General features: G+C 46.8%; 1 pseudogene; it reads right to left on the bottom strand.

The window, feature by feature from the left end:
* Positions 1-1,679: 1,679 nt before the first annotated feature.
* LOC124041270 overlaps positions 1,680-14,928 on the bottom strand; it is a 29,484-nt pseudogene continuing 16,235 nt past the window's right edge.

The raw sequence follows: 14,928 nt of genomic DNA, 5'->3' as shown, positions 1-14,928 counted from the left end.
GACAGTAACTCGTTCAAGAATGATTCCCGTGGTTCCCCAAATTCCTAATGAGTTAGTTGTTACATTATTAATTTAATTGAGTAATTGAGTGATTAGCCGTCCTCAGGAGACCACTCTTCCAGAACAAGTGCAAGTAAACAGACGACTGGGCCTCCCGGGTGGCGCAGTGGTTAAGGGCGCTGTACTGCAGCCCGAGGAAAACCTCCCATTATTGGTGGATCTGTCGCATAGCAGCGCTAGCTGTGCCACCAGAGACTCTGGGTTTGCGCCCGGGCTCTGTCATAACCGGCCGCGACCAGGAGGTCCGTGTGGCGACGCACAATTGGCATAGTGTCGTCTGGGCTAGGGAGGGTTTGGCCGGTAGGGAAATCCTTGTCTCATCGCGCACTAGCGACTCCTGTGGCGGGCCGGGCGCAGTGCATGCTAAACAAGGTTGCCAGGTGCACGGTGTTTCCTCTAACACATTGGTGCGGCTGGCTTCCGGGTTGGATGCGCGCTGTGTTAAGAAGCATTGCGGCTTGGTTGGGTTGTGTATCGGAGGACACATGACTTTCAACCTTCGTCTCTCCCGAGCCCGTGCGGGAGTTGTAGCGGTGAGACAAGGTATTAGCTACTAACAATTGGATACCACGAAATTGGGGAGAAAAGGGGGGTAAAACAAAATTAATTCATTACAAATGAAGTAAACAGACAACTAAGAAGAACAGTATGACATCTTATGAACTATAAGAGACTTACACCAGAGAACGAAGGAGAAGGCCATCCGAAATATGAAGGCCCAATCGAACACTCCTCACCAAGCAGAACCCGGCCCACTAATAATTTGTTAAATGACTTGTCTAAAATAAAAAAAATCTGGAACTTTAGCTGGACTTCTTTGGAGCTTGAGGACATCTTTTGTATGCTAGCGTACACTCCTTAACAGTTTTACTGGGTGAAAACACAGCAAGAAAACACAGGCCAATATATGTAATAGTAGTCTATTTTATTGCAGCATTGGTGGTTGGTTCAACAACAACTTGTTTTACTAGAGGGAAAAAACTGAATATGCATAACCCATATTTAATAATCATGAAGTGACTGAACAACAACTGCATTTCCACCCCCACCTCTAAAGGCATAGAATCATGGCAGGTCACCTGTCAAGTCACCTGTCAGGTCAGTCAGTCACTAATTTCTGCAGATGTGGTCAATATTTATTGAGCATATGATACTCCTCAAACACATGTACTTTGTCAACTTTCTCTGCTTACTTCTCCTGGTGCCAGACAGGCTGACATTACAGCGCCTCTGTGTGTGACTACCTTGAGCAGCAGTTTGAGGAACTTTGCAGGGAAAATGCCGTGCAGGCAGGCATAGGGGATTGTCCACAGCAGGGCGACCCCCAGTGGATGGGCACCGAGTGGTGTGGTGCTCCTCCAGCAGCTCTCTCATGAGGTTTTCTCTATACTTTTTGTAGAAAATGACTTTACCTATGAGGGAGTTGGGAGGATGAGGAAAGTTAGAGGATGATGAGGCAGTGGGTAGGTGGGTGAGATATTGTCAATATAATAGCATTATGGATTTGTATGTGAACTGTACATCCAATTACAAAAATACCTTGTCCAGTAATTATCTCAACTGTTAGTTGGCGGTGAACTATGCTGCCGTTGAGGGCAATCGGATGGAAAAATATATTCTTATACAACTTGGTCGTTTTCTGAGTGCACAAAGCTGTTTTTCATGTCCGCCTTATCCACTGCCACAATTTTGAGGTTATAGTCAAGCACACAGTCTGATTTGATTTTTCTCTCTCCCGTCAGGTGGTCCACCTTCCCTGCGGCCGACATGGTTGCTGTATGGACAGTGGAGAGGACATGGACTTTACTGCCAACATTTCATCGTTCTCCTTGAACTCCACCTCCCCTCTGCATCTTCCTGCATTCGAATGTCGGCATCCCCTTCCTGTTCGGCCTGACTGTGCCACAGGCACCTGTGCTGTTGGAGAGCAGATGCCTGAAGAGTGTGGGACTGCTGTACCAATTGTCCACGTACAAAGTCTGTCCCTTGCCAAGATGAGGAGCCAGCATGGTCATCACCACGGACCCAGACACACCAAGCTCCTCATAATTTTGGATGTCAGTGGTGGACTCTGTGTAAACTATAATGTCCTGGACAAATCCTGTCTTCACACGTCGCACATGAAAAAGAACTTGACCCCAAGCCTGTGCCCTTTGGAGGGAATATATTGACGGAACGCCAGTCTACCTTTCCATAACATCAGGGACTCATCAATGCATAGGTCCTTGTATGGCACAAATACCCGACCAAATGCTGATGTCAGGCTGATAGGAACATTTCTTATTTTGTAAACACGATCACTTAGGATGGCAATAGCATTGTTGACGAAATGCAGGCATCGCAGCAGAACTAGGAAGCGATCTTGGGAGAAGAGAGTGGCATCCCCATGAGAAGAACTGTCACCAGGAAGGTATACCAGGAAGGTATATGTTTCACTAATTGTGGTTGTCACCCATTTAGCGAGTTTCCCCCTCACTCCTGGCTCACTCTTGTCCTGTAGCTCCAAGGCATAGCGATTGGTCTCCTCTACATTTACATTTACATTTAAGTCATTTAGCAGACGCTCTTATCCAGAGCGACTTACAAATTGGTGCATTCACCTTATGACATCCAGTGGAACAGTCACTTTACGATAGTGCATCTAAATCTTAAAGGGGGGAATACTTATCCTATCCTAGGTATTCCTTAAAGAGGTGGGGTTTCAGGTGTCTCCGGAAGGTGGTGATTGACTCCGCTGTCCTGGCGTCGTGAGGGAGTTTGTTCCACCATTGGGGGGCCACAGCAGCGAACAGTTTTGACTGGGCTGAGCGGGAGCTGTACTTCCTCAGTGGTAGGGAGGCGAGCAGGCCAGAGGTGGATGACCACAGTGCCCTTGTTTGGGTGTAGGGCCTGATCAGAGCCTGGAGGTACTGAGGTGCCGTTCCCCTCACAGCTCCGTAGGCAAGCACCATGGTCTTGTAGCGGATGCGAGCTTCAACTGGAAGCCAGTGGAGAGAACGGAGGAGCGGAGTGACGTGAGAGAACTTGGGAAGGTTGAACACCAGACGGGCTGCGGCGTTCTGGATGAGTTGAAGGGGTTTAATGGCACAGGCAGGGAGCCCAGCCAACAGCGAGTTGCAGTAATCCAGACGGGAGATGACAAGTGCCTGGATTAGGACCTGCGCCGCTTCCTGTGTGAGGCAGGGTCGTACTCTGCGGATGTTGTAGAGCATGAACCTACAGGAACGGGCCACCGCCTTGATGTTGGTTGAGAACGACAGGGTGTTGTCCAGGATCACACCAAGGTTCTTAGCGCTATGGGAGGAGGACACAATGGAGTTGTCAACCGTGATGGCGAGATCATGGAACGGGCAGTCCTTCCCCGGGAGGAAGAGCAGCTCCGTCTTGCCGAGGTTCAGCTTGAGGTGGTGATCCGTCATCCACACTGATATGTCTGCCAGACATGCAGAGATGCGATTCGCCACCTGGTCATCAGAAGGGGGAAAGGAGAAGATTAGTTGTGTGTCGTCTGCATAGCAATGATAGGACAGACCATGTGAGGTTATGACAGAGCCAAGTGACTTGGTGTATAGCGAGAATAGGAGAGGGCCTAGAACAGAGCCCTGGGGGACACCAGTGGTGAGAGCGCGTGGTGAGGAGACAGATTCTCGCCACGCCACCTGGTAGGAGCGACCTGTCAGGTAGGACGCAATCCAAGCGTGGGCCACGCCGGAGACGCCCAACTCGGAGAGGGTGGAGAGGAGGATCTGATGGTTCACAGTATCGAAGGCAGCCGATAGATCTAGAAGGATGAGAGCAGAGGAGAGAGAGTTAGCTTTAGCAGTGCGGAGCGCCTCCGTGATACAGAGGAGAGCAGTCTCAGTTGAATGACTAGTCTTGAAACCTGACTGATTTGGATCAAGAAGGTCATTCAGAGAGAGATAGCGGGAGAGCTGGCCAAGGACGGCACGTTCAAGAGTTTTGGAGAGAAAAGAAAGAAGGGATACTGGTCTGTAATTGTTGACATCGGAGGGATCGAGTGTAGGTTTTTTCAGAAGGGGTGCAACTCTCGCTCTCTTGAAGACGGAAGGGACGTAGCCAGCGGTCAGTGATGAGTTGATGAGCGAGGTGAGGTAAGGGAGAAGGTCTCCGGAAATGGTCTGGAGAAGAGGGAAGGGGATAGGGTCAAGCGGGCAGGTTGTTGGGCGGCCGGCCGTCACAAGACGCGAGATTTCATCTGGAGAAAGAGGGGAGAAAGAGGTCAGAGCACAGGGTAGGGCAGTGTGAGCAGAACCAGCGGTGTCGTTTTGACTTAGCAAACGAGGATCGGATGTCGTCGACCTTCTTTTCAAAATGGTTGACGAAGTTGTCTGCAGAGAGGGAGGAGGGGGGAGGGGGAGGAGGATTCAGGAGGGAGGAGAAGGTGGCAAAGAGCTTCCTAGGGTTAGAGGCAGATGCTTGGAATTTAGCGTGGTAGAAAGTGGCTTTAGCAGCAGAGACAGAGGAGGAAAATGTAGAGAGGAGGGAGTGAAAGGATGCCAGGTCCGCAGGGAGGCGAGTTTTCCTCCATTTCCGCTCGGCTGCCCGGAGCCCTGTTCTGTGAGCTCCAATGAGTCATCGAGCCACGGAGCGGGAGGGGAGGACCGAGCCGGCCTGGAGGATAGGGGACATAGAGAGTCAAAGGATGCAGAGAGGGTGGAGAGGAGGGTTGAGGAGGCAGAATCAGGAGATAGGTTGGAGAAGGTTTGAGCGGAGGGAAGAGATGATAGGATGGAAGAGGAGAGAGTAGCGGGGGAGAGAGAGCGAAGGTTGGGACGGCGCGATACCATCCGAGTAGGGGCAGTGTGGGAGGTGTTGGATGAGAGCGAGAGGGAAAAGGATACAAGGTAGTGGTCGGAGACTTGGAGGGGAGTTGCAGTGAGGTTAGTGGAAGAACAGCATCTAGTAAAGATGAGGTCGAGCGTATTGCCTGCCTTGTGAGTAGGGGGAAGGTGAGAGGGTGAGGTCAAAAGAGGAGAGGAGTGGAAAGAAGGAGGCAGAGAGGAATGAGTCAAAGGTAGACGTGGGGAGGTTAAAGTCGCCCAGAACTGTGAGAGGTGAGCCGTCCTCAGGAAAGGAGCTTATCAAGGCATCAAGCTCATTGATGAACTCTCCGAGGGAACCTGGAGGGCAATAAATGATAAGGATGTTAAGCTTGAAAGGGCTGGTAACTGTGACAGCATGGAATTCAAAGGAGGCGATAGACAGATGGGTAAGGGGAGAAAGAGAGAATGACCACTTGGGAGAGATGAGGATCCCGGTGCCACCACCCCGCTGACCAGAAGCTCTCGGGGTGTGCGATGACACGTGGGCGGACGAAGAGAGAGCAGTAGGAGTAGCAGTGTTGTCTGTGGTGATCCATGTTTCCGTTAGTGCCAAGAAGTCGAGGGACTGGAGGGAGGCATAGGCTGAGATGAACTCTGCCTTGTTGACCGCAGATCGGCAATTCCAGAGGCTACCGGAGACCTGGAACTCCACGTGGGTCGTGCGCGCTGGGACCACCAGATTAGGTGGCCGCGGCCACGCGGTGTGGAGCGTTTGTATGGTCTGTGCAGAGAGGAGAGAACAGGGATAAACAGACACATAGTTAACAGGCTACAGAAGAGGCTACGCTAATGCAAAGGAGATTGGAATGACAAGTGGACTACACGTCTCGAATGTTCAGAAAGTTAAGCTACGTAGCAAGAATCTTATTGACTAAAATGATTAAAATGATACAGTACTGCTGAAGTAGGCTAGCTGGCAGTGGGTGCGTTGTTGACACTACACTAATCAAGTCGTTCCGTTGAGTGTAATAGTTTCTACAGTGCTGCTATTCGGGGGCTAGCTGGCTAGCTAGTAGTGTTGTTTACGTTACGTTGCGTTAAAAGAACGACAATAGCTGGCTAGCTAACCTAGAAAATCGCTCTAGACTACACAATTATCTTTGATACAAAGACGGCTATGTAGCTAGCTGAGAAGAAATTGCTAAGATTAGACAAATCAAACCGTTGTGCAATAATGAAATATAATGAAATGTAAAAAGTTATACTACCTGCTGGAGCGAAGCGCCGATGCGCCGATGCGACCACTCGCTCCAAACCGGAACCGGAACACTCCCACCAGCTCCTCTGTCAGAAACAACTTGAAGCACTCTGCCTCAGTTAAAAATGGCAAGGGGAGTTGCACTCCAGACTGGGACTTTTCAAAGCAAACAGCAGGGCCAGGAGGGGTGAAATGGCTGGCGGCCTTCCAGCTACCACAGAACTCCTGTACTTCATCCACTGTCGGTCTGCCTCCTAGCTCACTAGCTACATACATAAACAACAACACTGAATGGCTCAGAGTGGGAGTGAGAGGTTACGTGTTTGACTGCCGGCACGTGCCAATTGTATCAATAAATCACTATCAGAAAATGTTTTGTGTGGTAATTATTTATATATTTACTGTTTTATTCACATGTTTTCAATTACAAGTGACAAATCATTCATTCTGATTCTTGCAAATTATGTGTGTAAAATACTTTTTTGAAGGTTGCAGTGATTATGATGAGCTAAGCTAATTCCAGCTGTGTAGCCATGTTTGTTGACATACAAAGCATTCTGGGTTTCACGTAATTGTCTGTTTGACCAAAAATGAGGTGAGTAAGGGTTCACTAATTTTTTGAGGACTTCCGGATATTAATGGTGGGATGTGAACGATGGTAGAAGACATACCCCTTCAACATGCATAATATAAACAGACCAAACTCATCTTGTCTTCTCTTATTATCTTTGGTTTTTCAGAGAAAAAAAAGCATGGCTGCACGCTGAAACTAATCATAGTCGGATTACTTTTAATTTCTAGAAAGTGTTTTACTAAATTTTTTTGATCAATGGTGAGCTCATCCGTGATGTGATAAATTATACATAGTAATTGCTATTAGCCGAGAATTTAAAAAATATGACCACTTGTGACTTTCCTCAGTTAGTGCTAGGACAAATGTAGCCTAGATTTTTCCGGTTAGGATGATTGTGTTATGCTATAGATACTTCTGTGAATATCTGAACATTGCATCCAAAAATATGCTGCTCACATTTTGGACATAAGTTTGTAAGGACTGTGTTTGTGTAAATAGTTTCTGAAAAACAGTGTGGCCAGCTCAAATGCTGACTGTTGCGTCATTCGAAATTGGCTGTTCTAAGTAAGCATTTTCAATAAGCGTTCTAATCACACGGGTGTGATCGTAAGCTTCAGGGACCACTGTAGAATGATCACACCCGTGTGAAAGGGTTAAACACATTTTTCCCGTGGTACCCCAAATTCCTATGAGTTAATTGTTACATTCATTTAATCGAGTAATAATTAAGCGTAGTAGGTCATTATTCGATAAATAGCAGTCATCACATTAATGATATCATGTTTGAAGGTAACACCCAGGTGCAGACAATGTCGAAGTACAACATTTGAACACGGGCACGCAAAGGCAGGCAGGCTCAGGTCAGGCAGAGGTCAGTAATACAGAGTAGTGGGGCAAAGGTACTGGACGGCAGGCAGGCTCAGGGCAGACAGAGGTCGGTATTCCAGGGTAGAGGGGAAAGGTACAGGACGCAGGCAGGCTCAGTGTCAGGGCAGACAGAAAGGACAAACCGGGAAAACTAGAAAATAGACAAGGCAGGAGCAAGTGGAAAACCGCTGGTAGGTTTTGATGAACAAAACGAACTGGCAACAGACAAACAGAGAACACAGGTATAAAAACACGGGGGAAATTGGGGGAGATGGGCGACACCTGGAGAGGGTGAAACAGAACAGGGCGTGACAAATGATAGTCACGTCACGACACTAGGGTCGGCCAATTTATTTTGTGATTCTCTCAATTGAAATAAAATCTAAAGATGGTTCTGGAAGTATTCTTTGAATGATTATCAGGTTGCATAAACATGATGAGTGCTTTAACCCCACAATTTTTGCATAAATAAGGAGGATAAGTTGCTGCTGCTGGTCAGTCTGTGAGCCAGGCATACTAACTCTGACTGGGGAAAGAAACAGGCTTGCTTGAGCCTATTGCCTGAGGTTCACAGAAACAACCCTTCTCTCATTCTGTGACCTACTAGATACCAATTGTTTCAAAGTTTATAATACTACCAAAGTTGTCTTTGAAATCACAAAATTGAGGACATTATAACTGTTACCAATTATCACTTGTTTTGAGAAACCGTGTACACATGAGAAATGCACATCGTCACTTCGCAATAGAAACTTTCTCTATTAGAAAAATATAATGTTCTATATAAGTCTTATTTGTGCAAAATGTGACTTTACTTCTTTATTCGTTACACGTTAGCTCACAGAATTAAAGGTTTGTTAGGAAGAGAGAGAGAGAAAGAGAGGAGCTATTGGAGCGATTTCTCCATTCTCCTTACAAGCCTTGCACAACATTTTTTTCCCTTCACAAACCAAGGCCTCTGAGGACTGGCCAAACCAAATGCATAATTGGCTGCGGGGGGGTGTCCAATCACAAAATTAGGAATTAAGTAGTACTGCGTAGTGTAAAGCAGTGAGAAAATAATTTCCAATCTATAAAATTCATCAGGGTAAAATTGACCTGTCTCTAATATGGGGGGGGGGAGCTCATGACTCCCCTGTCCCCCGCATGTTACGTGCCTGCTCATGGGTCAAACAGTGGTTTGCCCTTCAAAGCAGACCATATCCATGTCTTTCCCCACTAAAGTGAGAAAATAAATCCACACACGAGTCATATTGATCCCAATGGTTTTACCCAACTGAAAAGATAAAAGGAAAAGATAAAAGAGGGACACTTCCCCCTCTGCTCTCTCCCTTTCTTACACATGTACGCACGCACGCACACACACACACACACACACACACACACACACACACACACACACACACACACACACACACACACACACACACACACACACACACACACACACACACACACACACACACACACACACACACACACACACACACACACACACACACACACACACACAACCCTACCAACAAAGAAAAAGAGAGCTAGCAGTGTGCCGAGTGTATAACTAGACAAGTTATCAAAAAGACATGAAAACCATTGGCTTTGGTCTGAATTGTATGAATTCGGATGTGTGTTAAGGGAGTTAATGAGTATATCAGACCAACAAGGCATACAAATCTTTCAGAGCTGTGGCGCCACAGAAGGCATGGTGCCAATTATGTATCGATAGACATTAAAGATGTCTGCTACGTCCAGCATTCAGTTGACAAATGTGAGCTGCAAACATAAATAATACAGTCTGACATTTGTTTTTTTCTCTGAGTGTGTGGTAATCTGAAAAACATGACTCTCTCCTCGTGTAATTTGTTTGGCGTTGTTGGTATACAGTATAAAAAAATCCTCTGCAGCACTCTGCCTGTGTCCATAGTCCCTGTTCACTTCTTATCACTAAGCCCTGAGGTGTGACACCAAACCACTAATAACTTTCCACTTTTTGTCATCATTCTTGCATGAAATTGGCTATTAGATGATTCTCGGGGACAAAGAGGGACTCTAATACAACAGGACGTGCACTGCAACTATTTGCTGGAAGATGCACAAAATACATACAGTATGCCTGACGGACACACACACACACACACACACACACACACACACACACACACACACACACACACACACACACACACACACACACACACACACACACACACACACACACACACACACACACACACACACACACTACTTTCAAAGTCAAATCCTGAAGTGGAATATGTTCCACCTATTTCTAATGCTGAAGGAGAAGCAAGATGGAAGGGCATGAAAATCTGAGAATGCACAAGCATCCCCTTGAGGCAGGAGACTGATTTTGCTCACTAGCAGTGTCATTGTTTGAATATAGTAAGTGAGTCTGTCTCATGAAACAAAAATGATTTGATATGGGGTGGCTGGTAGCCTAGTGGTTAAGCACGTTGGGCCAGTAACAGAAAAGTTGCGGGTTCCCCAAGCTGACTAGGTAAAAAAATATGTTGATAAGCCCTTAAGCAAGGCACTGAACCTTAATTGCTCCTGTTAGTTGCTCTGGACAAGAGAATCTGTTAAATTAGTGAAATTGTATTAATTTCTAGGAATGGCATTTTATTTCTTCTCTATGAGTTTAAGGTTTTTAACCGATCTGATTAAATCTGGATATCAAATCAAATCAACGTTTATTAGTCATGTGCAAAGAATACAACAGGTGTAGACCTTACAGTGAAATGCTTACATACAGGCGCTAACCAATAGTGCAAAAAAGGTATTAGGTCAACAATAGGTAAGTAAAGAAATAAAAACAACAGTAGAAAGAGAGTGAAAAACAGTAGCGAGGCTATACTCTATGTTCTCTTAAATTATTCCTTCACTCTGAAAATGTCTTGCTAGCATTGGTCTCTCTTCGGTTAGACAGTCAGTGACTCAAAAACAGTCTACGGTACCAACTTTATGTGGGTCTGTCTCTACCTCACTGCATTTTCCTGCTTTCCTGCTCCAGCGCAGGAGCATGCTATTCATTCCATGGTTATTGATTGGACAGAGAGAGAGGGGCAGAGAGGGAGAGGAGGCGATGGAGAGAGTGTAAGAGAGACAGATAGATGGAGAGTAGTGAGAAAGAGAGACAGAACACACTATTTTTGGGTGGCATTAAAGCGGCGTTTGTGTCAAACGAATGCTCTTTAGGAAATTTTGACTTGTAAAAGCCAGCGCCCTGCTATTTTCCAACCCTATAAAGTGCCTTCAGAAAGTATTCACACGCCTTGATTTTTGCCACATTTTGTTGTGTTACAGACTGAATTTTAATTGGATTAAAATTAGATTTTTTTTTGTCACTGGCCTACACACCCCATCAAGTCAAAGTGGAATTGTGTTTTTATTTGTTTATATTTTTTTTATTGCGTCAATAAGTGTTCAACCCCTTTGTTATGGCAAGCTTAAATATGTTCAGGAGTAGAAATGTGATTTACAGGTCACATAATAAGTTCCATGGTTCCAAATGTGCAATAATTGGCTTTAACATAATTTTTGAATGACTACCTCATCTCTGTACCCCACACATACAATTATCTGGGAGGTTTTCCAATGCCTCGCAAAGAAAGGCACCTATTGGAAAATGGGTAAAAAAAAGAAAGTGGACAGTGAATATCCATTGAGCACGGTGAAGTTATTAATTTCACTTTGGATGAGGTATCAATACACCCAGTCACTACAAAGATACAGTCATTGTTCCTACCTGAATTGCCAGAGAGGAAGGAAACCACTCTGGGATTTCACCATGAGGTAAATAGGAGAGAAATATAAAAAAACTTCAAAAACAACATTCGTAGTTACTCCACAATACTAACCTAATTGATAGAATGAAAAGAAGGAAGCCTGTACAGAAAAACAATATTCCAAAACATACATCTTGTTTGCAACCAAGCACTAGAGTAATACTGCAAACATATGGTAAAGCTATTACCTTTTTTTCCTGTATACAAAACTGTTATGTATGGGGCAAATCCAATACATTACTGAGTATCACTTTTCATATTTTCAAGCATAGTGGTGTCACACCTTGGTCATTGTATTTTGTGTTTTCGTTATATTATTTGGTCAGGCCAGGGTGTGACATGGGTTTATGTTGTTATATTTCGTATTGGGGTTTTGTATTATCGGGTTTGCGGTTGAGTAGGGGTGTTGTATAGGCTTGGCTGCCTGTATAGACTTGGCTGCTATGGAGCGCACCGGTTCATACCAGCTCTTCGTATTGGTCGGGCTAGAGTGGGCATCGAGCCAGGTAAGGTTGGGCAGGCTCTACCGGAGTCTCCCGCCTGTTCAGCGCAGCTAGAGCCTTCTTCCTCTACAGCGCTGCTGGAGTCTCCTGTCTGTTCGGAGCAGCCAGAGCTGTCAGCCTGCATGGAGCAGTCAGAGCTGTCAGTCTGCATGGAGCAGCCAGAGCTGTCAGTCTGCATGAAGCAGCCAGAGCTGTCAGTCTGTATCAAGCAGCCAGAGCTGTCAGTCTGCATGAAGCAGCCAGAGCTGTCAGTCTGCAAGGAGCTGCCATTCTGCAAGGAGCTGCGAGTCTGCAAGGTGCTGTCAGCCTGCATGGAGCAGTCAGAGCTGTCAGCCTGCATGGAGCAGTCAGAGCTGTCAGCCTGCATGGAGCAGCCAGAGCTGCCAGTCTGCATAGAGCAGCCAGAGCTGTCAGTCTGCAAGGAGCTGCCAGTCAGCCAGGATCCGCCAGAGGTGCCAGTCGGCCAGGATCTGCCAGTCTGCCAGGATCCGCCAGAACTTCCAGTCGGCCAGGATCTGCCAGTCAGCCAGGATCCGCCAGTCTGCCAGAATCCGCCAGTCAGCCAGGATCTGCCAGATCCGCTAGTCAGCCAGGATCTGCCAGTCAGCCAGGATCTAGTAGATCCATCAACCTGCCTGAGCTTCCTCTCACTCAGGAGCTTCCTTTCACTCCTGAGCTTCCTTTCACTCCTGAGTTTCCTTTCACTCCCGAGCTTCCTTTCACTCCCGAGCTTCCCCTCAGTCCCGAGCTTCCCCTCAGTCCCGAGCTTCCCCTCAGTCCCGAGCTGCCTCAGTCCCGAGCTGCCCCTCAGTCCCGATCTGCTCCTCAGTCTAGTGGGGTTCTGGGTGAGGACTACTAGGCCATGGTCGGCGGCGAGGGTGGACTATCCAAGGACGCGAGGAGGGACTAAGACAGTGGTTGAGTGGAGTCCATTTACATCATTACATTTAAGTCATTTAGCAGATGCTCTTATCCAGAGCGACTTACAAATTGGTGCATTCACCTTATGACATCCAGTGGAACAGCCACTTTACAATAGTGCATCTAAATCTTTTAAGGGGGGGGTGAGAAGGATTACTTTATCCTATCCTAGGTATTCCTTAAAGAGGTGGGGTTTCAGGTGTCTCCGGAAGGTGGTGATTGACTCCGCTGTCCTGGCGTCGTGAGGGAGTTTGTTCCACCATTGGGGAGCCAGAGCAGCGAACAGTTTTGACTGGGCTGAGCGGGAACTGTACTTCCTCAGTGGTAGGGAGGCGAGCAGGCCAGAGGTGGATGAACGCAGTGCCCTTATTTGGGTGTAGGGCCTGATCAGAGACTGGAGGTACTGAGGTGCCGTTCCCCTCACAGCTCCGTAGGCAAGCACCATGGTCTTGTAGCGGATGCGAGCTTCAACTGGAAGCTAGTGGAGAGAGCGGAGGAGCGGGGTGACGTGAGAGAACTTGGGAAGGTTGAACACTAGACGGGCTGCGGCGTTCTGGATGAGTTGTAGGGGTTTAATGGCACAGGCAGGAAGCCCATCCAACAGCGAGTTGCAGTAATCCAGACGGGAGATGACAAGTGCCTGGATTAGGACCTGTGCCACTTCCTGTGTGAGGCAGGGTCGTACTCTGCGGATGTTGTAGAGCATGAACCTACAGGAACGGGCCACCGCCTTGATGTTAGTTGAGAACGACAGGGTGTTGTCCAGGATCACGCCAAGGTTCTTAGCGCTCTGGGAGGAGGACACAATGGAGTTGTCAACCGTGATGGCGAGATCATGGAACGGGCAGTCCTTCCCTGGGAGGAAGAGCAGCTCCGTCTTGCCGAAGCTCAGCTTGAGGTGGTGATCCGTCATCCATACTGATATGTCTGCCAGACATGCAGAGATGCGATTCGCCACCTGGTCATCAGAAGGGGGAAAGTCCCGCGCCGATGCCGCCACCATGGACAGACGCCCACCCGGACCCTCCCTATTGTTTTGAGGTGCGTTCGGGAGTCCGCACCTTAGGGGGGGGGGGGGGGTTTGTCACGCCCTGGTCGAAGTATTTTGTGTTTATCTTCATTTATTTGGTCAGGCCAGGGTGTGACATGGGTTTTTGTATGTGGTGTGTAGGTATTGGGATTGTAGCTTAGGGGGGTGTTCTAGGTAAGTCTAAGGCTGTCTGAAGTGGTTCTCAAATCAGAGGCAGGTGTTTATCGTTGTCTCTGATTGGGAACCATATTTAGGCAGCCATATTCTTTGGTTGTGTTGTGGGTAATTGTCCTTGTAACTAACTACTAGTGTCTTTGTAACTATCTACTGTTAGTTTGCACCAGTTTAGGCTGTTTCGGTTTTCGTTACGTTTATTGTTTTTTGTATTGATTCGTGTTTGCGATGCATGTTTAATGGAAAAAACACACGTAATCTACACGCTGCATTTTGGTCCAACTCTCCTTCATCACACCTAGAAAACCGTTACATAATCACTTCCAAAGGTGCTTCTACTGTCACGCCCTGGCCATAGGGAGGCTTTTTATTCTCTATTTTGGTTAGGCCAGGGTGTGACTAGGGTTGGTGTTCTATGTTCCTTTTTCTGTGTTTTGTATTTCTTTGTTTTTGGCCGGGTATGGTTCTCAATCAGGGACAGCTGTCTGTCATTGTCTCTGATTGAGAAGCACACTTAGCTAGCTCTTGCCCACATGGGTTTTGTGGGTAGGTGTTTTCTGTCTTTGTATTACTTACCAGACGGAACTGTTTCGGTTGTTCTTTTTGTATTGTAGTGTTCAGTTCAGTTTAATAAAATGACGAACACTTACCATGCTGCATATTGGTCCGATCCTTCCTACTCCTCGTTAGAAGAGGAGGAGAACCGTTACATCTACAAGGTGTTGAATGTGAATACTTATGTAAATTACATTTTTCTGTATTTCATTTTCTAGAAATGTGCAAAAATGTCTAAAAACATGTTTTCACTTTGTCATTATGGGGTATTGTGTGTAGATGAGTGAGAGAAAAACATATATGCAGGCTGTAAAACAACAAAATGTGGAATAAGTAAAGGGGTATGAATACTTTCTGAAGGGACTGCATCAACTCACTTGAGCTGAGATGGGAGGGTAG

Source organism: Oncorhynchus gorbuscha, linkage group LG01 (genome assembly GCF_021184085.1).
Source record: "Oncorhynchus gorbuscha isolate QuinsamMale2020 ecotype Even-year linkage group LG01, OgorEven_v1.0, whole genome shotgun sequence".
Taxonomy (NCBI): Eukaryota; Metazoa; Chordata; class Actinopteri; order Salmoniformes; family Salmonidae; genus Oncorhynchus; species Oncorhynchus gorbuscha.
This window is presented reverse-complemented; position numbering and strand designations above follow the sequence as displayed.